The following is a 24,000-nucleotide window of genomic DNA, read 5'->3' as shown; positions in this document are numbered from 1 at the left end:
ACTGATGCTTTGTCTTTCAACACACCATTAACATATTGTTTGCCTTTGGTCCGTGACCTTTTGGTCAGCTATGTGGCCTGGTCCAATCTGCACCTTCTCCTTTGTTATCTCTTGCCCAACCCCCACCTCACTTTTTTATAATCTGTGACTTTTCTAATATTTGTCAGTTCCGAAGAAGGGTCACTGACCCGAAACGTTAACTCTGCTTCTCTTTCCACAGATGCTGCCAGACCTGCTGAGTGAATCCAGCATTTCTTGTTTTTGTGTAGTAAACTTCCGTAGTTTGAATAGTCAGAACTCTCTCCCTTGTTTCTGTTTTTGTTGTTGAGGTAGACAGTCACTGCACCTGGAAGGTTCTGAAGCAATGTACTTTTCTTCCAGCATGCTGAAAGCCCATCTGTAAGCCTATCAAGGTTCACATATCTTCCCTGTTCATAAACCTTGGCTGGAATCCCATCTATTCCAGGGGCTTTAGTGATTTTAATTGTGCTGCAGCGGTCTTGATCTTTTCATGTGTGGTGGTCCATCCAGCTCGCATTTCACTTCCCTCTTCGAGATCATTGCGATGGACGTCTCCTACACCATCTGAGCGTCATCAAATAGGCTCTCATAGTAATCTGACTACTTGTTGCCAAGATTACATCAGTGTCTTTGGGCATTGTTGTTCCATCCGAAGACTTTAATGGTGCCTGCACATGGTGGAAGGTCCATATACAGATCTCAAGGCTTCTGAGTGGAATTTCATATCTCCCGTAGCTGCATACATCTGTGCCTTCTCAATGACCACTGTTCGTGAATTTCTTTGGTTGGCATGGAGGTTGGTTTGCAGAGGGATGCAGGCTTCCCTATATGCAGCTTTTGTAGCCTGCTCATCAGTACATGCAGGTTATCAATTGAGACAGATGTGTTTCTTCTGAAGAAGCTCTTGCATTTCAATATAATTTTTCTCGAAAATAATCTTGGCTTCTTCTGGTTGAGAAGCCAACCAGCTCTGCAGTTTCTTTTCAACCTTAAAGGACGGAGTTCAACTGTCCCCACTGCTTTGCTGGATTAATATCACTATCCAGAGTCGCTTCACTGCAGAGGCTCTGTTCAAACTTGCTCTGGGAACGGTTTTCCTCCTGTAATTAGAATTCATGGACTTGCATTTTCCTTGTTTGTGGCTCTTTTTTTCTTTTGGGCAATGGTCTGATTGTGAACGCAAGATTGAGTCGAAACAGTATGTGGCTGCTATCGCAGTCAGGACTTGGCATCACACGACTGTGTAGCACGTCCCATATTTTTCGTTGCTGCACCAGAATATAACCCAATAAGTGCTCGTGCTTTGAGCCTGGATGCCTTCAGCTGATTTGAAATCCGGCTTTCTGATGGAATCAGAATTAGTAAATCTGAGTCCGTACTCCATACATAATTCCAGCATAATTCGACCATATTTTCATTACATTTGCCAATACCATATCTTCCCCAGACAGTTTGTCAATGCTCTTGGTCAGGCCCAACTCATGCATTGAAATCTCGAAATCTGGTGAACTTATCATTCGAGTCAAACGTCAGTAGAAGATTATGCAGCTCACGGTAGAAGCTTTCTTTCATCACCATATCGGCTTGTAGGGTAGGTGAATATATGCTGATAATGGTAGCGAATTGATCGTCCTGGACTGATAATCGTGAGGATATGAGGCGTTTAGAAAAGCCCATGGGGAGGTTCTTACACATGCTAGCAATATATGTTTTAGTCACAAATTCCTTAAGAGGGATCACTCAACTTTAATTTTCTCTGCCCAGAAAAGCCTGCGCCATGTTCTGTTATTGATCCCTGCTCTGCAAAGTAAACTTCACAGAATGATGTGATGTCAATGTCCAGATGGGCATGCTCACTGGCTATTCGTGTGGAAGATCTTTCATGGAGTCTGTAATCATCTTAATCTGACATTGTGTGAATAATCCAGCCCGCAAGCTTCAAGATTTGTATTTCTCATTTGCTTTTTTTTTTGCATTTATATGTGTTACTTCATTCTTTTGCACTGCTATACGAGATGCCCGTTGGCTACGGTTCGCCAACAAGGAGAGTTGAGACAAGGATTGTCTGGGCCATCTTTTTAGGCCCATCCCCATTCGGAACAAGCAGTATTATTCCGAGAGAATACTGCTTCGTCACTCAGAGTGTTGCCAGATGATGTTGTTGTCTCAGCTCAACAGTCAAATAACTCATCATGCTGAACCACTTGCATGCAGAATTGAAGCTGAATCTGCCAGTGCCACCTTGCACCTGCCATTGTCGCCTCTCCCCATCGCTGTCTGGTACACTTCCTGACTGTGGTAACTGTTTAAAGTGGAAACCAGCTAGTGCAGCCGAATCCCATTCTTCAGGCTGTGTCATTCTATTCAGTGTCGCAGCAGGCTGAAACAGCTGAAGCAATTGAAAAGATGCATTTGCTGTGGCAGAGGTGCATTAGTGTTAAATATGATGGTGGTTTATTGCTGAAACTTGGGTTCAATAGAAATACTTTAGTGCTGATTTTTGGGGGGACGGGGCGGCGGCGGTGGGAGGAAGTGAACAAGTGCTGCAAGATGGCGATGGCAAAGAAGAAGCAAAGTCTGTGGATGTTGCTGTGAGCGGACGAACCACAACCCTACGCAAATCTCAATGGGGCCTGCACTTTACTCCATCAACTAACAGGTAGAGGTTAGCACTGAGATTGTTTCAGCAGAAGGTTATGCCTCAGGTTTGGTGACTGTTCGGATTAAGGTTGTGCTTTGTTTCATAGTTAGTGTTACATTTAGTGTTGCGGTTTGCAGAGAGCTCGATTTAGGGTTAGGTTCAGTTTAGCAATTTGTGTTAAGGTTCTGGTTTGCGACTGGTTCATTTTACAGTATGTGTTGGGTTAGTTATAGCGTTAGGTTTAGATTAGGAATACAATTTGAGTAAGGGCTAGATTTAGCATTCGGGTTAGTTTGGGGTTAGTCTTGCAGTTAGATTTATGGTCAGGTTGACAGTTTGGTTAAGCATTGATTTGAGGTTCAACATTATGGTTGCACTTAGGCTTCGGCATACCGTTAGCATAGAGTTGTTATCTCTGGGTTGTTGCCCGTGCCACGTGCTAGCGAAGCGAGGAATAGGGAGAGAGAGGAGGTGAACACGTGGCTGCAGGGATGGTGCAGGAGGGAGGGTTTTGGTTTCCTGGATAATTGGGGCTCTTTCTGGGGTAGGTGGGACCTCTACAAACGGGGTGGTCTTTACCTGAACCAGAGGGGTACCAATATCCTGAGGGGGAGATTTGCTAGTGCTCTTCGGGGGTTTAAACTAATTCAGCAGGGGGTTAGGAACCTAAATTGTAGTTCCAGTGTACAGGATGTTGAGAGGAGTGAGGTAGGGGATAAGGTTACAGGGACGCAAGAGGGCACTGGCAAGCAAGAACTTGGTTGAAAGTGTGTCTGCTTCAACGCCAGGAGCATCCAGAATAAGGTGGGTGAGGTTGCAGCATGGGTTGGCACCTGGGATCTCGATGTTGTGGCCATTTCGGAGACATGGGTAGAGCAGGGACAGGAATGGATGTTGCAGGTTCCGGGATTTAGATGTTTCAGTAAGAACAGAGAAGATGGTAAAAGAGGGGGGGGGGGGGGTGGGGTGAGGGTGTGGCATTGTTCATCAAGGAGAGTATTACGGTGGCAGAAAGGACGTTTGAGGACTCATCTGCTGAGGTAGTATGGGCCGAGGTTAGAAACAGGAGAGGAGAGGTCACCCTGTTGGGAGTTTTCTAGACCTCCGAATAGTTCCAGAGATGTAGAGGAAAGGATAGCGAAGATGATTCTCGACAGGAGCGAGAGTAACAGGATAGTTGTTATGGGGGACTTTAACTTTCCAAATATTGACTGGAAATACTATAGTTCGAGTACTTTAGATGGGTCAGTTTTTGTCCAGTGTGTGCAGGAGGGTTTTCTGACACAGTATGTAGACAAGCCAACCAGGGGCGATGCCACATTGGATTTGGTACTGGGTAATGAACCCGGCCAGGTTTTATATTTAGACGTAGGTGAGCACTTTGGTGACAGTGATCACAATTCGGTTAGGTTTACCTTAGCGATGGGCAGGGACAGGTATATACCGCAGGGAAAGAATTATAGCTGGGGGAAAGGAAATTATGATGCGATTAGGCAAGATTTTGGATGCGTAGGATGGGGAAGGAAACTGCAGGGGATGCGCATAATCGAAATGTGGAGCTTATTCAAGGAGCTGCTACTGCGAGTCCTTGATAAGTATGTACCTGTGAGGCAGGGAGGAAGTTGTCGAGCGAGGGAGCCGTGGTTTACTAAAGAAGTTGAAGCGCTTGTCAAGAGGAAGAAGAAGGCTTATATTAGGATGAGACGTGAAGGCTCAGTTAGGGCGCTTGAGAGTTACAAGCTAGCTAGGAATGATCGAAAGGGAGAGCTTAGAAGAGTGAGGAGAGGACACGAGAAGTCATTGGCGGATCGGATCAAGGAAAAACCTAAGGCTTTCTATAGGTATATCAGGAATAAAAGAATGACTAGAGTTAGATTAGGGCCAATCAAGGATAGTAGTGGGAAGTTGTGTGTGGAATCAGAGGAGATAGGGGAAGCGTTAAATGAATATTTTTCGTCAGTATTTACAAGAGAGAAAGAAAATGTTGTCGAGGAGAATACTGAGATACAGACTACTAGGCTAGATGGGATTGAGTTTCACAAGGAGGAGGTGTTATCAATTTTGGTAAGTGTGACAATAGATAAGTCCCCTGGGCCAGATGGGATTTATCCTAGGATTCTCTGGGAAGCCAGGGAGGAGATTGCAGAGCCTTTGTCCTTGATCTTTCTGTCGTCATTGTCGACAGGAATAGTGCCAGAAGACTGGATGATAGCAAATGCTGTCCCCTTGTTCAAGAAGGGGAGTAGAGACAGCCATGGTAATTATAGACCTGTGAGCCTTACTTCGGTTGTGGGTAAAATGTTGGAAAAGGTTGTAAGAGATAGGATTTATAATCATCTTGAAAAGAATAATTTCATTAGCGATAGTCAGCACGGTTTTGTGAAGGGTAGGTCGTGCCTCACAAACCTTATTGAGTTTTTTGACAAGGTGACCAAACAGGTGGATGAGGGTAAAGCCGTGGATGTGGTGTATATGGATTTCAGTAAGGCGTTTGATAAGGTTCCCCACGGTAGGCTATTGCAGAAAATACGGATGTATGGGGTTGAAGGTGATTTAGAGCTTTGGATCAGAAATTGCTAGCTGAAAGAAGACAGAGGGTGGTGGTTGATGGCAAATGTTCATCCTGGAGTTTAGTTACTAGTGGTGTACCGCAAGGATCTGTTTTGGGGCCACTGCTGTTTGTCATTTTTATAAATGACCTGGATGAGGGTGTAGAAGGGTGGGTTAGTAAATTTGCGGATGACACGAAGGTCGGTGGAATAGTGGATAGTGTCGAAGGGTGTTGTAGGCAACAGAGGGACATAGATAGGCTGCAAAGCTGGGCTGAGAGATGGCAAATGGAGTTTAATGCGGGGAAGTGTGAGGTGATTCACTTTGGAAGGAGTAACAGCAATGCAGAGTACTGGGTTAATGGGAAGATTCTTGGTAGTGTAGATGAGCAGAGAGATCTTGGTGTCCAGGTACATAAATCCCTGAAAGTTGCTACCCAGGTTAGTAGGGCTGTTAAGAAGGCATATGGTGTGTTAGCTTTTATTAGTAGGGGGATCGAGTTTCGGAGCCACGAGGTCATGATGCAGCTGTACAAAACTCTGGTGAGACCGTACCTTGAGTATTGCGTGCAGTTCTGGTGACCGCATTATAGGAAGGATGTGGAAGCTTTGGAAAGGGTGCAGAGGAGATTTACTGGGATGTTGCCTGGTATGGAGGGAAGGTCTTACGAGGAAAGGCTGAGGGACTTGGGGTTGTTTTCGTTCGAGAGAAGGAGGAGGAGAGGTGACTTAATAGAGACATACAAGATAATCAGAGGGTTAGATAGGGTGGATAGTGATAGTCTTTTTCCTCGGATGAGGATGGCAAACACGAGTGGACATAGCTTTAAGTTGAGGGGTGAAAGATTTAGGACAGATGTCAGAGGTAGTTTCTTTACGCAGAGAGTAGTAGGGGCGTGGAACGCCCTGCCTGCAACAGTAGTAGACTCGCCAACTTTAAGGGCATTTAAGTGGTCATTGGATAGATATATGGATGTAAATGGAATAGTGTAGGTCAGATGATCGGCGCAACATCGAGGGCCGAAGGGCCTGTACTGCGCTGTAATATTCTAAAAAATTCTAATTCTAAATTGCCCCTAGTGTAGGTAGGTGGTAGGAGAATGGTGGGGATGTGGTATGGAATATGGGATTAATGTCGGATTAGTATAAATGGGTGGTTTAATAGTCAGCACAGACTCGGTGGGCCGAAGGGCCTGTTTCAGTGCTGCATCTCCAAATAAATAAATTGAGCAGCTACATTTCCTGTGATAAATTGAGCAGCGCCATCTTTCATCCTGGCAGCTGCCTGGAACGTCTCAGACAGTGACGTTTCAGTGGAAGAAGCTGCATTTGCGCATGTGCTAGTACTGTGCCACCTAGTGGTTGCGTTGTCAGCAAACGCAGCGGGAAGTTTAAAGTGTTGATGTTTTCTCTGTTCTTGTGATGCTTCCTTTGCTTCAGTCCCTCTGATTTACATCCTTCCTTTTCAACTGGCTCCATTTCACTCACAAAGCACCAAGTACTAATCTTTCTGCTTGTCTACTTTACAAAGCCGCTCCCTCGCAGCTAACCTGTTTCTCTGTCGCCTCCCGTCCACCCCTGGCAGCCCTTCCTCTGAGCAAAGATACTATCCCCATTTGTGTTGTTCCTTCACTATTCTCTGTTTTACTTTGTCTGTGAAGGGAAAGAGCGGAGCTGCTAGACTGGACACGGATGTTGCCCCGACCTGCACCTCTCCCGATCGCTCCCGCATCGCACGCTGACCCTGACGGCGAGAAGCGGGAGGGAGCTGCCTTCGCCACCCCCCGCGGAGGGACTGGGCCGAACACCCCGGCGGAGCCAGCGGCTGGCCCCAGGGATCATTAGCGGGTGTCTCTGACGGTGAGGGGCGACAAGCCCAGCAGCGGCCCCCCTCTCCCTCGCAGGACGACCAGGCTGGAAAACCTGTCAGAGACATTTTGTTTTAAGGCTTTGATTGTGAATCGAGCAGCAAACAAAAAAAAAACAAAAGCTTGGTGGAGATGCCAGCGAGCTGCCGGGACTCTGCTGATAGTATTGCTGGAGGAGGCTGGTGCTCTAATCAAGGGGGGACGGAAATAAGGGACAGGGATGTTAAGCAGTCACATCCTAGTCAAACTGCCGCAGAATTGGCAACGCTACACCAATCCTGATAAGGGGCAATGAGATGACTTGGGCCTGTGGTTAAAAAGTGCCAGAACACCCCCCTGGTAGTTGTGGGTGGAAGAGGGCAGCACCATAGAACTGGGAGAGTGTGGGGGGAGGGGGGTTGGGGAGTTGGCGGTCTTGTGCAACAGATTTACTATTTCATCAAACAGTAGAAGGTTTCTTCCCCGTGTCCTGATCAATAGTTGTCCCTCAACCAGTAACCTGTAAACTCATGATCACATCATCACATTGCAGTTTCTGGGAACTTGATGTGCCCGAATTTGCCGTCAGGAAGAGAGATGAGGTTCCTCAAAGTGAAAATAGGGAGTTAGGCAGAAGGTTAAAAAGCAGGACCTCTAGGGTTGGAATCTCAGGATTTACTCACTGTGCCACGTGCCAGTGAGGGTAGGAATAGCAGGATAAGGCAAATGAATGCGGGGCTGAAGAGCTGGTGCAGGCGGGAGGGCTTCAGCTGCTTTGATCATTGGGATCTATTCTGGTGCAGAGGTGACCTGTACAAGAGGGACGGGTTGCATCTAAACTGGAAGGGGACCAATTTCCTTGTGGGGAGGTTTGCTAGTCCTACTCGGGAGGGTTTAAACTAGTCTTGCGGGGGGCGGGGTCGTGGGACCCAAAGTAGAAGTCTCTCAGATGAGATAGTTGAGGCAAATGGGTTTTTAAAAGGACAATTTGGTAAATTCACCATTACTGTGAGAAACTGTTAATTCCAGATTTATTTCATTAATTGTATTTGAATTCCCCAGCTTCTGTGGTGGGGTTGGCATCTGCGTCTCGGGATGAGTCTGGGCCTCTGGATTACTAGCGCCACACTGTTGCTCAAGGTGACCCTCCTCAGACACACTCAATCCCCCTTACTGTCACCAATACTAGCCATCTATGTGGACTGCGGTGGAAAGGGCAGGGTAGTGGGACTAGATAGATAGCTCTTGCAGGAGGGAGCTCGTATGGGTTGGACGGGCAGAATGGCCGCCTTCTGTGCTCTAGATGATTATATTGGACAGTTGCAATACTCAGGGACACTCTCCATTTCGGACTGTGATGCCTTTCTGGATGGTCACTCACTTCCCTCTTTCCACTAAGCCCCTGTCCCTGCACCTTCTTTCTGTGTGAGCTCCAGGTCCTTGACCGAGAGCTGGACATTGATCAGAGCAGAAATTAAATGTTGAAGTATTTTGTTAACGTCCCTGCGTCCATTCACTGTCTTATTCAAGATGTTGCATCTTCTGCCCTGTTTGAACCTTCAGTTGTGGTGGTGACAGGCATTCTCAGATTCTGATGCTCTGTAATAAATAGGAGGATTAGATGGAAATATTAATATGATAAGGAGAGCATTGCTTTGTAAGGCACGTGGTCAGTCCCATCTCCCTCAACAGTATAACAGTTGTTGGCTCGGACATCAAGCAATTCCCAAGTGCTGCGATCAACCCTCCACATCAGGTTTAACACAGACAGCTGCCCAGGGCAATGCAACAAGTCCTGCTGATCTCGACAACCTAGTTCTGGACGCATTCTCATTGGCTGAGTCTCTACACGGGGAGTGCCCATTGGCAAGAGTTATTCAAGCAGTGCAGGGCAAATCCAGACTTACTCCTGAAAGAGAGAATATGCAGTATGGGAACATGAAGCAGGGCAATCATTGCTGAATTAAATGATTCTTCACTCAGGTTTTATTCAGCATGAAAATTCGTTAAAAATATGAGCAGATCTTTCGCTAAATAATTTCGATTTGCTGAGTTTTAATATAAAATTCTGCTACTTTATCAATGAACACAATATCTAGAGAGGTATGATTTCTCTGTTCTCCATCTTCATGCAGATGTGCCCTGGTTAGTGCATCTATTTGAATATATTTATTATATTTCTCACTGTACCAGCACCTGACTAGTGAACACTGCAGGAGCGGAGGATATTTCCCACTGGTCCACTAATATTAACACTCGTGTAATGTTGTGATTATAATAAATGGCAAAAGAGGCACCAAAACCTGCGGAACGGGCATACAATTGCCAAATGAATTTCAACACATATAAAAGTGAGTTATTACATTCACTAAGAAATATTAAGTCACTTATTACTTGTAAAATAAGAATCTAAATGGGGTACAAATACACAAAAAGGTAGAGATGCAAGTTAATAAGGCCAGATAAAAAAGACAAATCATGCACCAGAGTTTATTTCTAGAGAGACATCATTGAAAAGTCGAGAAGTCATGTGAAGCTTGTATCAAACCTTGGTTTGCCCACACTTGGAGTACTGTGCACAGTTCTGGTCACCATATTACGAAAGTGATATAGAGGCACCAGGGAGAGTGCAAGAAAGATTTACAAAAGATAATACCAGAAATGAGAAGTTGTAGCTATCAGGAAAGGATTAATATGTCAGTTCTCTTATTTTGAAAAAAGAGAAGGGTTGGGGTGACCAAATACTAATAACACAGGAAGAAAAAAGGAAAATCTGCAGGCAGATTTGAGAGAGCTCAGAAAGAAATTAACAAGCTGGACTTCAGATACATAAATTTCCAGAATACTCACAGTGCCAAGCGCTGGTGAATAGGAGGATAGAGCAGATGAATGTGTGACTGGAGAGAGAGGAGGGAGGGCTTTAGATTCCTGGGACATTGGGAAAGGTTCTTGGGGAGATGGGAGCTGTACAGGCCACATTAATGGCACCAGAACAGAGCTGGGACCAATGTCCTTGCGGGACAGTTTGCTAGTGCTATCGGGAGGGTTTAAACTAACAAGAGGGGGAGTGGTGGGAATCAGGAGGTAACATTAGAGAGGAAAAGCAAGGTGCACAAAGAATTGAGAGCGATAGCTGGCACTAGCATAAGAAATAATAAGGCATTAGGTGGGTTCAGAGTGTGAGAGAATGCAGTAAGATCTAAATTAGGTTTACAGTGCATGGAAGTGAATGCACAGAGTGTGGTAAATATGATTAGTGAGCTGCAGGTGTCGACAGTCACTTGGGAATATGGCGTTGAGATGATAACGGAGACCTGGTTCAAAATAGGGCAAGACTGGGCACTAACTATTCCTAGATACAAGGTATTGAGGAAAGATTGGGAAGGAAAGAAAGGACAAAGGGTGACATGTGAAAAATGAGGGAAATATTGACAAATATTGTGAACTGGTGTCCCACATCACCACAGTCCTGTTGTTCATTTGTACATTGCTGTTTCCTCCCTCTGCCCCAGGACAAAGCCCGTCCTGTGCTCATTGTCTCCCCACAGCAGCACCTCAGTTCCCAGCAAACCCCATTGTGTTCTCTAAATCACCAGTTAGTTTACTGCAAAGTCCAGTGCAGGAACTGCCAGCTGTTTATTAGATGGAGCTGAATTCACAGCGACACCACCCAGTCATCCCAGTGATATATTTCCTGTTTATCTTAACACACTGTCCTGTTGAACAAGCAGTTTATGGCACACCATGGTTCTCTGCAGTTGGCAGCAGGAAATCTATTGTTGCACAGAATCACTGAATGGTGACAGCACAGAATGAGGCCATTCAGCCAGTCCATTATGTGCCAGTTCTCTGCAAGAGCAATTTAGCTCCTCCCACTCCCCTGCATGTTCCCTGTACCCCTGCAATTCCTCCCTCACTCCCCCCCCTCCTCAAACCCCATTTCAGGTACTTATCCAATTCTCTTTTGAAAGCTATGATTGAATCTATCTCCACATTTTTAGACAGTGCATTCCAGATTATAACCACTCGCTGTGTAAAAGTTTTTCATGTGGCCATGTGTCCTCTAGTTCTCGGATCTTCCACCAATGGGAACAGTTTCTCTCTATCGACATTGTCCAGACACCTCATGATTTTGAACACCTCGATCAAATCTCCTCTCAAACTTTCTCTTCACCAAAGAGAACAATTTCAGCTCCTCCAATCTATCCACGCAGCTGAAGTCTGCCATCCCTGGAATCATTCATTTAAATCTTTTGCAACACCTTCTGTAAATCCTTCACATCCTTGCGGGAGTGTGATGCCCTGAATTGGGGCTGAAGGGAGTGGTGTGAGAAAGAGGGGTTCCATTTCATGGGGCATTGGCATCAGTTTTGGAACCGGGGGGATCTGTACCGATGGGACGGTCTCCACCTGAACAGATCTGGAACCAGTGTTCTAGCGAAACGGATAAATAGGGTGGTCTCTAGGACTTTAAACTAGCGACTCGGGGGGAAGGGAAAGGGAAAGGGAAAACGACAGGGTGTATGATGATAAATAAAAAGGTAAGCAGCAGGCTAACGTGTGCAGGAGGGTTTAAGTTCAAGGCAGACTATGATAGAAGCAGAAAGGAAGGATAACTCAGGAGTTATTATTAGAGATGTTGGGAATCATGAGGGTAAGAAAGCTAGCATAAAGGCACTTTTCCTGAATGTTCGTAGCATTCGTAACAAGGTTGATGAGTTAACGGCACAAATCATCGCGAATGAATATGATTTGGTAGCCATTACGGAGACATGGTTACAGGTTGGTCACGACTGGGAGTTAAATATCCAGGGGTACCAGACTATTCGGAAGGACAGACAGGAAGGTAAGGGAGGTGGTGTAGTTCTGATACTCAAGGACGACATCAGGGCGGTGCTGAGAGATGATATAGGTTCTATGGAGAATGAGGTTGAATCCATTCGGGTGGAAAATAGAAACTCTAAAGAAAAAGTCATTGATAGGCGTAGTCTATAGGCCACCAAATAATATCACATTGGGGCGGGCAACAAACAAAGAAATAACCAATGCCTGTAAAAATGGTATGGCAATTATCATGAGGGATTTTAATCTACATGTAGATTGGTCGAACCAGCTCAGTCAGGGTAGCCTTGAGAAGGAATTCTTTGAGTGTATCCCTGATAGATTTCTTGAACAGTATGTAATGGGAGCAAGCTATCCTAGATCTAGTCCTGTGTAATGAGACATGAATAATTAATGACCTCATAGTTAGGGATCCTCTTGGAAGGAGTGATCACAGTATGGTTGAATTTAGAATACAGATGGAGAGTGTGAAGGTAAAATCCAATACCAGGGTCCTGCACTTGAACAAGGGGGACTACAATAGAATGAGGGAGGACTTGGCTAAAGTAGACTGGAAACAAAGATTTTATGGTGGGACAGTTGACGAGCAGTGGAGGATTTTCAAAGCAATTTTTCAAAGTGCTCAGCAAAAGTATATTCCAGTGAAAAGGAAGGACTGGAAGAAAAGGGGTAATCTGCCATGGGTGTCTAAGGAAATAAGGGAGGCTATCAAATTGAAAAAGAAGGCATACAAAGTGGCCAAAAGCAGCATGAAACTAGAAGATTGGGAAAACTTTAAAGGTCAACAGAAAGCTACAAAAAGAGCTATAAAGAAACGTAAGATGGAACATGAGAAAAATCTAGCACAGAATATAAAGACAGATAGCAAAAGTTTCTATAAATATATAAAACGAAAAAGAGTGGCTAAAGTAAACGTTGGTCCTTTAGAGGATGAGAAGAGGAATTTAGTTATGGGATATGATGAAATGGCCGAGGCATTGAACAGGTATTTTGTATCAGTCTTCACAGTGGAGGACATTAATAACATGCCAGTAATTGACAAAGAGACGAACGTAGGTGAGGACCTGGGAACAATCATTATTCTGGAAGAAGTAGTGTTGGGCAAGCTAATGGAGCTAAGGATTGATAAGTCTCCTGGCCCTGATGGAATGCATCCCAGGGTACTAAAAGAGATGGTGGGAGAAATAGCCATACACACCTGGCAGGATACTGATGCACAGTGAAAACCCCAAACACACCTGGCAGTATCCTGAACAACTGTGAAACCCCATACACATGTGGCAGGATCCTGATAAACTGTGAAACACCCATACACACGTGGCAGGATCCTGATAAACTGTGAAACCCCATACACACCTGGCAGGATCCTGATAAACTGTGAAACACCCATACACATCTGGAAGGATCCTGATGCACTGTGAAAACACCATACACATCTGGCAGGATCCTGATGCACAGTGAAAACCCCATACACACCTGGCAGGATCCTGATAAACTGTGAAACCCCCAGACACACCTGGCGAGATCCCGATAAACTGTGAAACCCACATACACACCTGGCAGGATCCTGATAAACTGTGAAACCCCCATACACACCTGGCAGGATCCTGATACACTGTGAAAAACCCATACACACCTGGCAGGATCCTGATACACTGTAAAACCCCCATACACACCTGGCAGGATCCTGATAAACCGTGCAACCCACATACACACCTGGCAGGATCCTGATAAACTGTGAAACCCCCATACACACCTGGCAGGATCCTGATACACTGTGAAAACCCCATACACACCTGGCAGGATCCTGATACACTGTGAAACCCACATACACACCTGGAAGGATCCTGATACACTGTGAAATCCCCATAAACACCTGGCAGGTTCCTGATCCACTGAAAAAACCCCCCACACACCTGGCAGGATCCTGATACACTGTGAAAAACCCATACGCACCTGGCAGGATCCTGATCCACTGTGAAAACCCCATACACACCTGGCAGGATCCTGATACACTGTGAAACCCCATGCACACCTGGCAGGATCCTGATAAACTGTGAAACCCCCATACACACCTGGCAGGATCCTGATACGCTGTGGAATCCCCATACACACCTGGCAGGTTCCTGATCTACTGTGAAAACCCCATACACACCTGGCAGGATCCTGAAACACTGTGAAAAACCCATACACAACTGGCAGGATCCTGATGCACAGTGAACACCCCAAACACATCTGGCAGGATCCAGATACACTGTGAAAACCCCATACACACCTGGCAGGATCCTGATACACTGTAAAAACCCCATACACACCTGGCAGTATCCTGATGCACATTGTAACCCCAAACACACCGGGCAGTATCCTGAAGCACTGTGAAACCCCATACACTCATGGCAGGATCCTGATAAAATGTGAAACAAACATACACACCTGGCAGGATCCTGATACACTGTGAAATCCCCACACACACGGTAAGTTCCTGATCCACTGTGAAAACCCCATACACACCTGGCAGGATCCTGATACACTGTGAAAACCCCATACACACCTGGCAGGATCCTGATACACTGAGAACAACCCAAACACACCTGGCAGGATCCTGATACACTATGAAAAACCATAAACACCTGGCAGGATTCGGATACACTGTGAAAACCCCATACACACCTGGCAGGATCCTGATGCACAGTGAAAACCCCAAACACACCTGGCAGTATCCTGAACCACTGTGAAACACCATACACATGTGGCAGGACCCTGACAAACTGTGAAACCCCCATACACACCTGGCAGGATCCTGATAAACTGTGAAACCCACATACACACGAGGCAGGATCCTGATCCACTGTGAAATCCCCAGACACACCAGGCAGGATCCTGATGAACCGTGAAACCACCATACACACCTGGCAGGATCCTGATAAACTGTGAAACCCACATACACAGCTGGCAGGATCCTGTTAAACTGTGAAACCCCCATACACACCTTGCAGGATCCTGATACACTGTGAAAACACCATACACACCAGGCAAGATCCTGATAAACTGTGAAACCCCCATACACACCTTGCAGGATCCTGATACACTGTGAAAACACCATACACACCAGGCAGGATCCTGATCCACTCTGAAACCCCATACACACCAGGCAGGATCCTGATAAACTGTGAAACCCACATACACACCTGGCAGGAATCTGATAAACTGTGAAACCCCATACACACGTGGCAGGATCCTGATAAACTGTGAAACTCCCATACACATCTGGAAGGATCCTGATGCACTGTGAAAACACCATACACATCTGGCAGGATCCTGATGCACAGTGAAAACCCCATACACACCTGGCAGGATCCTGATAAACTGTGAAACCCCCAGACACACCAGGCGAGATCCCGATAAACTGTAAAACCCACATACACACCTGGCAGGATCCTGATAAACTGTGAAACCCCCATACACACCTGGCAGGATCCTGATACACTGTGAAAAACCCATACACACCTGGCAGGATCCTGATAAACTGTGAAACCCCCATAAACACCTGGCAGGATCCTGATAAACCGTGCAAACCACATACACACCTGGCAGGATCCTGATAAACTGTGAAACCCCCATACACACCTGGCAGGATCCTGATACACTGTGAAAACCCCATACACACCTGGCAGGATCCTGATACACTGTGAAAAACCCATACACAACTGGCATGATCCTGATGCACAGTGAACACCCCAAACACACCTGGCAGAATCCAGATACACTGTGAAAACCCCATACACACCTGGCAGTATCCTGATACACTGTAAAAACCCCATACACACCTGGCAGTATCCTGATGCACATTGAAACCACAAACACACCTGGCAGTATCCTGAAGCACTGAGAAACCCCATACACTCGTGGCAGGATCCTGATAAAATGTGAAACAAACATACACACCTGGCAGGATCCTGATACACTGTGAAATCCCCATACACACCTGGCAGGATCCTGATGCACTGTGAAAAACCCATACACACCTGGCAGGATCCTGATACACTGTGAAACCCCCATACACACCTGGCAGGATCCTGATAAACTGTGCAACACACATACACACCTGGCAGGATCCTGATAAACTGTGAAACCCCCATACACACCTGGCAGGATCCTGATACACTGTGAAAACCCCATACACACCTGGCAGGATCCTGATACACTGTGAAACCCACATACTAACCTGAGAGGATCCTGATACACTGTGAAATCCCCGTAAACACCTGTCAGGTTCCTGATCCACAGATCAAACCCACATACACACCTGGCAGGATCCTGATCCACTGTGAAAACCCCATACACACCTGGCAGGATTCTGATACACTGTGAAAACCAATACACACCTGGCAGGATCCTGATAAACTGTGAAACCCCCATACACACCTGGCAGGATCCTGATACGCTGTGAAATCCCCATACACACCTGGCAGGATCCTGATACACTGTGAAAAACCATACACACCTGGCAGGATCCTGATACACTGTGAAAAACCCATACACACCTGGCAGGATACTGATGCACAGTGAAAACCCCAAACACACCTGGCAGTATCCTGAACAACTGTGAAACCCCATACACATGTGGCAGGATCCTGATAAACTGTGAAACACCCATACACACGTGGCAGGATCCTGATAAACTGTGAAACCCCATACACACCTGGCAGGATCCTGATAAACTGTGAAACACCCATACACATCTGGAAGGATCCTGATGCACTGTGAAAACACCATACACATCTGGCAGGATCCTGATGCACAGTGAAAACCCCATACACACCTGGCAGGATCCTGATAAACTGTGAAACCCCCAGACACACCTGGCGAGATCCCGATAAACTGTGAAACCCCCATAAACACCTGGCAGGATCCTGATAAACCGTGCAAACCACATACACACCTGGCAGGATCCTGATAAACTGTGAAACTCCCATACACACCTGGCAGGATCCTGATACACTGTGAAAACCCCATACACACCTGGCAGGATCCTGATACACTGTGAAAAACCCATACACAACTGGCATGATCCTGATGCACAGTGAACACCCCAAACACACCTGGCAGAATCCAGATACACTGTGAAAACCCCATACACACCTGGCAGGATCCTGATACACTGTAAAAACCCCATACACACCTGGCAGTATCCTGATGCACATTGAAACCACAAACACACCTGGCAGTATCCTGAAGCACTGAGAAACCCCATACACTCGTGGCAGGATCCTGATAAAATGTGAAACAAACATACACACCTGGCAGGATCCTGATACACTGTGAAATCCCCATACACACCTGGCGGGATCCTGATGCACTGTGAAAAACCCATACACACCTGGCAGGATCCTGATACACTGTGAAACCCCCATACACACCTGGCAGGATCCTGATAAACTGTGCAACACACATACACACCTGGCAGGATCCTGATAAACTGTGAAACCCCCATACACACCTGGCAGGATCCTGATACACTGTGAAAACCCCATACACACCTGGCAGGATCCTGATACACTGTGAAACCCACATACTAACCTGAGAGGATCCTGATACACTGTGAAATCCCCGTAAACACCTGGCAGGTTCCTGATCCACAGATCAAACCCACATACACACCTGGCAGGATCCTGATCCACTGTGAAAACCCCATACACACCTGGCAGGATTCTGATACACTGTGAAAACCAATACACACCTGGCAGGATCCTGATAAACTGTGAAACCCCCATACACACCTGGCAGGATCCTGATACGCTGTGAAATCCCCATACACACCTGGCAGGATCCTGATACACTGTGAAAAACCATACACACCTGGCAGGATCCTGATACACTGTGAAAAACCCATACACACCTGGCAGGATACTGATGCACAGTGAAAACCCCAAACACACCTGGCAGTATCCTGAACAACTGTGAAACCCCATACACATGTGGCAGGATCCTGATAAACTGTGAAACACCCATACACACGTGGCAGGATCCTGATAAACTGTGAAACCCCATACACACCTGGCAGGATCCTGATAAACTGTGAAACACCCATACACATCTGGAAGGATCCTGATGCACTGTGAAAACACCATACACATCTGGCAGGATCCTGATGCACAGTGAAAACCCCATACACACCTGGCAGGATCCTGATAAACTGTGAAACCCCCAGACACACCTGGCGAGATCCCGATAAACTGTGAAACCCACATACACACCTGGCAGGATCCTGATAAACTGTGAAACCCCCATACACACCTGGCAGGATCCTGATACACTGTGAAAAACCCATACACACCTGGCAGGATCCTGATACACTGTAAAACCCCCATACACACCTGGCAGGATCCTGATAAACCGTGCAACCCACATACACACCTGGCAGGATCCTGATAAACTGTGAAACCCCCATACACACCTGGCAGAATCCTGATACACAGTGAAAACCCCATACACACCTGGCAGGATCCTGATACACTGTGAAACCCACATACACACCTGGCAGGATCCTGATACACTGTGAAATCCCCATAAACACCTGGCAGGTTCCTGATCCACTGAAAAAAACCCCACACACACCTGGCAGGATCCTGATACACTGTGAAAAACCCATACACACCTGGCAGCATCCTGATCCACTGTGAAAACCCCATACACACCTGGCAGGATCCTGATACACTGTGAAACCCCATGCACACCTGGCAGGATCCTGATAAACTGTGAAAGCCCCATACACACCTGGCAGGATCCTGATACGCTGTTGAATCCCCATACACACCTGGCAGGTTCCTGATCTACTGTGAAAACCCCATACACACCTGGCAGGATCCTGATACACTGTGAAAAACCCATACACAACTGGCAGGATCCTGATGCACAGTGAACACCCCAAACACACCTGGCAGGATCCAGATACACTGTGAAAACCCCATACACACCTGGCAGGATCCTGATACACTGTGAAAACCCCATACACACCTGGCAGGATCCTGATACACTGAGAACAACCCAAACACACCTGGCAGGATCCTGATACACTATGAAAAACCATAAACACCTGGCAGGATTCGGATACACTGTGAAAACCCCATACACACCTGGCAGGATCCTGATGCACAGTGAAAACCCCAAACACACCTGGCAGTATCCTGAACCACTGTGAAACACCATACACATGTGGCAGGACCCTGACAAACTGTGAAACCCCCATACACACCTGGCAGGATCCTGATAAACTGTGAAACCCACATACACACGAGGCAGGATCCTGATCCACTGTGAAATCCCCAGACACACCAGGCAGGATCCTGATGAACCGTGAAACCACCATAGACACCTGGCAGGATCCTGATAAACTGTGAAACCCACATACACAGCTGGCAGGATCCTGTTAAACTGTGAAACCCCCATACACACCTTGCAGGATCCTGATACACTGTGAAAACACCATACACACCAGGCAAGATCCTGATAAACTGTGAAACCCCCATACACACCTTGCAGGATCCTGATACACTGTGAAAACACCATACACACCAGGCAGGATCCTGATCCACTCTGAAACCCCATACACACCAGGCAGGATCCTGATAAGCTGTGAAACCCACATACACACCTGGCAGGATCCTGATAAACTGTGAAACCCCATACACACGTGGCAGGATCCTGATAAACTGTGAAACTCCCATACACATCTGGAAGGATCCTGATGCACTGTGAAAACACCATACACATCTGGCAGGATCCTGATGCACAGCGAAAACCCCATACACACCTGGCAGGATCCTGATAAACTGTGAAACCCCCAGACACACCTGGCGAGATCCCGATAAACTGTAAAACCCACATACACACCTGGCAGGATCCTGATACACTGTGAAAACCCCATACACACCTGGCAGGATCCTGATACACTGTGAAAAACCCATACACAACTGGCATGATCCTGATGCACAGTGAACACCCCAAACACACCTGGCAGAATCCAGATACACTGTGAAAACCCCATACACACCTGGCAGGATCCTGATACACTGTAAAAACCCCATACACACCTGGCAGTATCCTGATGCACATTGAAACCCCAAACACACCTGGCAGTATCCTGAAGCACTGTGAAACCCCATACACTCGTGGCAGGATCCTGATAAAATGTGAAACAAACATACACACCTGGCAGGATCGTGATACACTGTGAAATCCCCACACACACGGTAAGTTCCTGGTCCACTGTGAAAACCCCATACACACCTGGCAGGATCCTGATACACTGTGAAAACCCCATACACACCTGGCAGAATCCTGATACACTGAGAACAACCCAAACACACCTGGCAGGATCCTGATACACTATGAAAAACCATAAACACCTGGCAGGATTCGGATACACTGTGAAAACCCCATACACACCGAGCAGGATCCTGATGAACTGTGAAACCCACATAAGCACCTGACAGGATCCTGATAAACTGTGAAACCTCCATACACACCTGGCAGGATCCTGATACACTGTGAAAAACCCATACACACCTGGCAGGATCCTGATACACTGTGAAACCCCCATACACACCTGGCAGGATCCTGATAAACTGTGCAACACACATACACACCTGGCAGGATCCTGATAAACTGTGAAACCCCCATACACACCTGGCAGGATCCTGATACACTGTGAAAACCCCATACACACCTGGCAGGATCCTGATACACTGTGAAACCCACATACTAACCTGAGAGTATCCTGATACACTGTGAAATCCCCGTAAACACCTGGCAGGTTCCTGATCCACAGATCAAACCCACATACACACCTGGCAGGATCCTGATCCACTGTGAAAACCCCATACACACCTGGCAGGATTCTGATACACTGTGAAAACCAATACACACCTGGCAGGATCCTGATAAACTGTGAAACCCCCATACACACCTGGCAGGATCCTGATACGCTGTGAAATCCCCAAACACACCTGGCAGTATCCTGAAGAACTGTGAAACCCCATACACTCGTGGCAGGATCCTGATAAAATGTGAAACAAACATACACACCTGGCAGGATCCTGATACACTGTGAAATCCACACACACATGGTAAGTTCCTGATCCACTGTGAAAACCCCATACACACCTGGCAGGATCCTGATAGACTGTGAAAACCCCATACACACCTGGCAGGATCCTGATACACTGAGAACAACCCAAGCACACCTGGCAGGATCCTGATACACTATGAAAAACCATAAACACCTGGCAGGATTCGGATACACTGTGAAAACCCCATAAACACCGAGCAGGATCCTGATGAACTGTGAAACCCACATAAACACCTGAAAGGATCCTGATAAACTGTGAAACCTCCATACACATGTGGCAGGATCCTGATACACTGTGAAAAACCCATACACACCTGGCAGGATCCTGATACACTGTGAAACCCCCATACACACCTGGCAGGATCCTGATAAACTGTGCAACACACATACACACCTGGCAGGATCCTGATAGACTGTGAAACCCCCATACACACCTGGCAGGATCCTGATACACTGTGAAACCCACATACTAACCAGAGAGGATCCTGATACACTGTGAAATGCCCGTAAACACCTGGCAGGTTCCTGATCCACAGATCAAACCCACATACACACCTGGCAGGATCCTGATCCACTGTGAAAACCCCATACACACCTGGCAGGATTCTGATACACTGTGAAAACCAATACACACCTGGCAGGATCCTGATAAACTGTGAAACCCCCATACACACCTGGCAGGATCCTGATACGCTGTGAAATCCCCATACACACCTGGCAGGATCCTGATACAATGTGAAAAACCATACACACCTGGCAGGATCCTGATACACTGTGAAAAACCCATACACACCTGGCAGGATACTGATGCACAGTGAAAACCCCAAACACACCTGGCAGTATCCTGAACAACTGTGAAACCCCATACACATGTGGCAGGATCCTGATAAACTGTGAAACACCCATACACACGTGGCAGGATCCTGATAAACTGTGAATCCCCATACACACCTGGCAGGATCCTGATAAACTGTGAAACACCCATACACATCTGGAAGGATCCTGATGCACTGTGAAAACACCATACATATCTGGCAGGATCCTGATGCACAGTGAAAACCCCATACACACCTGGCAGGATCCTGATAAACTGTGAAACCCCCAGACACACCTGGCGAGATCCCGATAAACTGTGAAACCCACATACACACCTGGCAGGATCCTGATAAACTGTGAAACCCCCATACACACCTGGCAGGATCCTGATACACTGTGAAAAACCCATACACACCTGGCAGGATCCTGATACACTGTAAAACCCCCATACACACCTGGCAGGATCCTGATACACTGTGAAAAACCCATACACACCTGGCAGGATCCTGATCCACTGTGAAAACCCCATACACACCTGGCAGGATCCTGATACACTGTGAAAACCCCATGCACACCTGGCAGGATCCTGATAAACTGTGAAACCCCCATACACACCTGGCAGGATCCTGATACGCCGTGGAATCCCCATACACACCTGGCAGGATCCAGATACACTGTGAAAACCCCATACACACCTGGCAGGATCCTGATACACTGTAAAAACCCCATACACACCTGGCAGTATCCTGATGCACATTGAAACCCCAAACACACCTGGCAGTATCCTGAAGCACTGTGAAACCCCATACATTCATGGCAGGATCCTGATAAAATGTGAAACAAACATACACACCTGGCAGGATCCTGATACACTGTGAAATCCCCACACACACGGTAAGTTCCTGATCCACTGTGAAAACCCCATACACACCTGGCAGGATCCTGATACACTGTGAAAACCCCATACACACCTGGCAGGATCCTGATACACTGAGAACAACCCAAACACACCTGGCAGGATCCTGATACACTATGAAAAACCATAAACACCTGGCAGGATTCCGATACACTGTGAAAACCTCATACACACCTGGCAGGATCCTGATGCACAGTGAAAACCCCAAACACACCTGGCAGTATCCTGAACCACTGTGAAACACCATACACATGTGGCAGGACCCTGATAAACTGTGAAACCCCCATACACACCTGGCAGGATCCTGATAAACTGTGAAACCCACATACACACGAGGCAGGATCCTGATCCACTGTGAAATCCCCAGACACACCAGGCAGGATCCTGATGAACCGTGAAACCACCATATACACCTGGCAGGATCCTGATGAACTGTGAAACCCCCATACACACCTGGCAGGATCCTGATAAACTGTGAAACCCACATACACAGCTGGCAGGATCCTGTTAAACTGTGAAACCCCCATACACACCTTGCAGGATCCTGATACACTGTGAAAACACCATACACACCAGGCAAGATCCTGATAAACTGTGAAACCCCCATACACACCTGGCAGGATCCTGATACACTGTGAAAAACCCATACACACCTGGCAGGATCCTGATACACTGTGAAACCCCCATACACACCTTTCAGGATCCTGATAAACCGTGCAACCCACATACACACCTGGCAGGATCCTGATAAACTGTGAAACCCCCATACACACCTGGCAGGATCCTGATACACTGTGAAAACCCCATACACACCTGGCAGGATCCTGATACACTGTGAAACCCACATACACACCTGGCAGGATCCTGATACACTGTGAAATCCCCATAAACACCTGGCAGGTTCCTGATCCACTGAAAAAACCCCACGCACACCTGGCAGGATCCTGATACACTGTGAAAAACCCATACACACCTGGCAGCATCCTGATCCACTGTGAAAACCCCATACACACCTGGCAGGATCCTGATACACTGCGAAACCCAATGCACACCTGGCAGGATCCTGATAAACTGTGAAACCCCCATACACACCTGGCAGGATCCTGATACGCTGTGGAATCCCCATACACACCTGGCAGGTTCCTGATCAACTGTGAAAACCCCATACACACCTGGCAGGATCCTGATACACTGTGAAAAACCCATACACAACTGGCAGGATCCTGATGCACAGTGAA

Source organism: Heterodontus francisci, unplaced genomic scaffold, assembly GCF_036365525.1.
Source record: "Heterodontus francisci isolate sHetFra1 unplaced genomic scaffold, sHetFra1.hap1 HAP1_SCAFFOLD_66, whole genome shotgun sequence".
In the NCBI taxonomy this organism is placed as follows: domain Eukaryota; kingdom Metazoa; phylum Chordata; class Chondrichthyes; order Heterodontiformes; family Heterodontidae; genus Heterodontus; species Heterodontus francisci.
The sequence above is the reverse complement of the archived record's forward strand: the minus strand, read 5'-3'. Positions refer to the sequence as shown.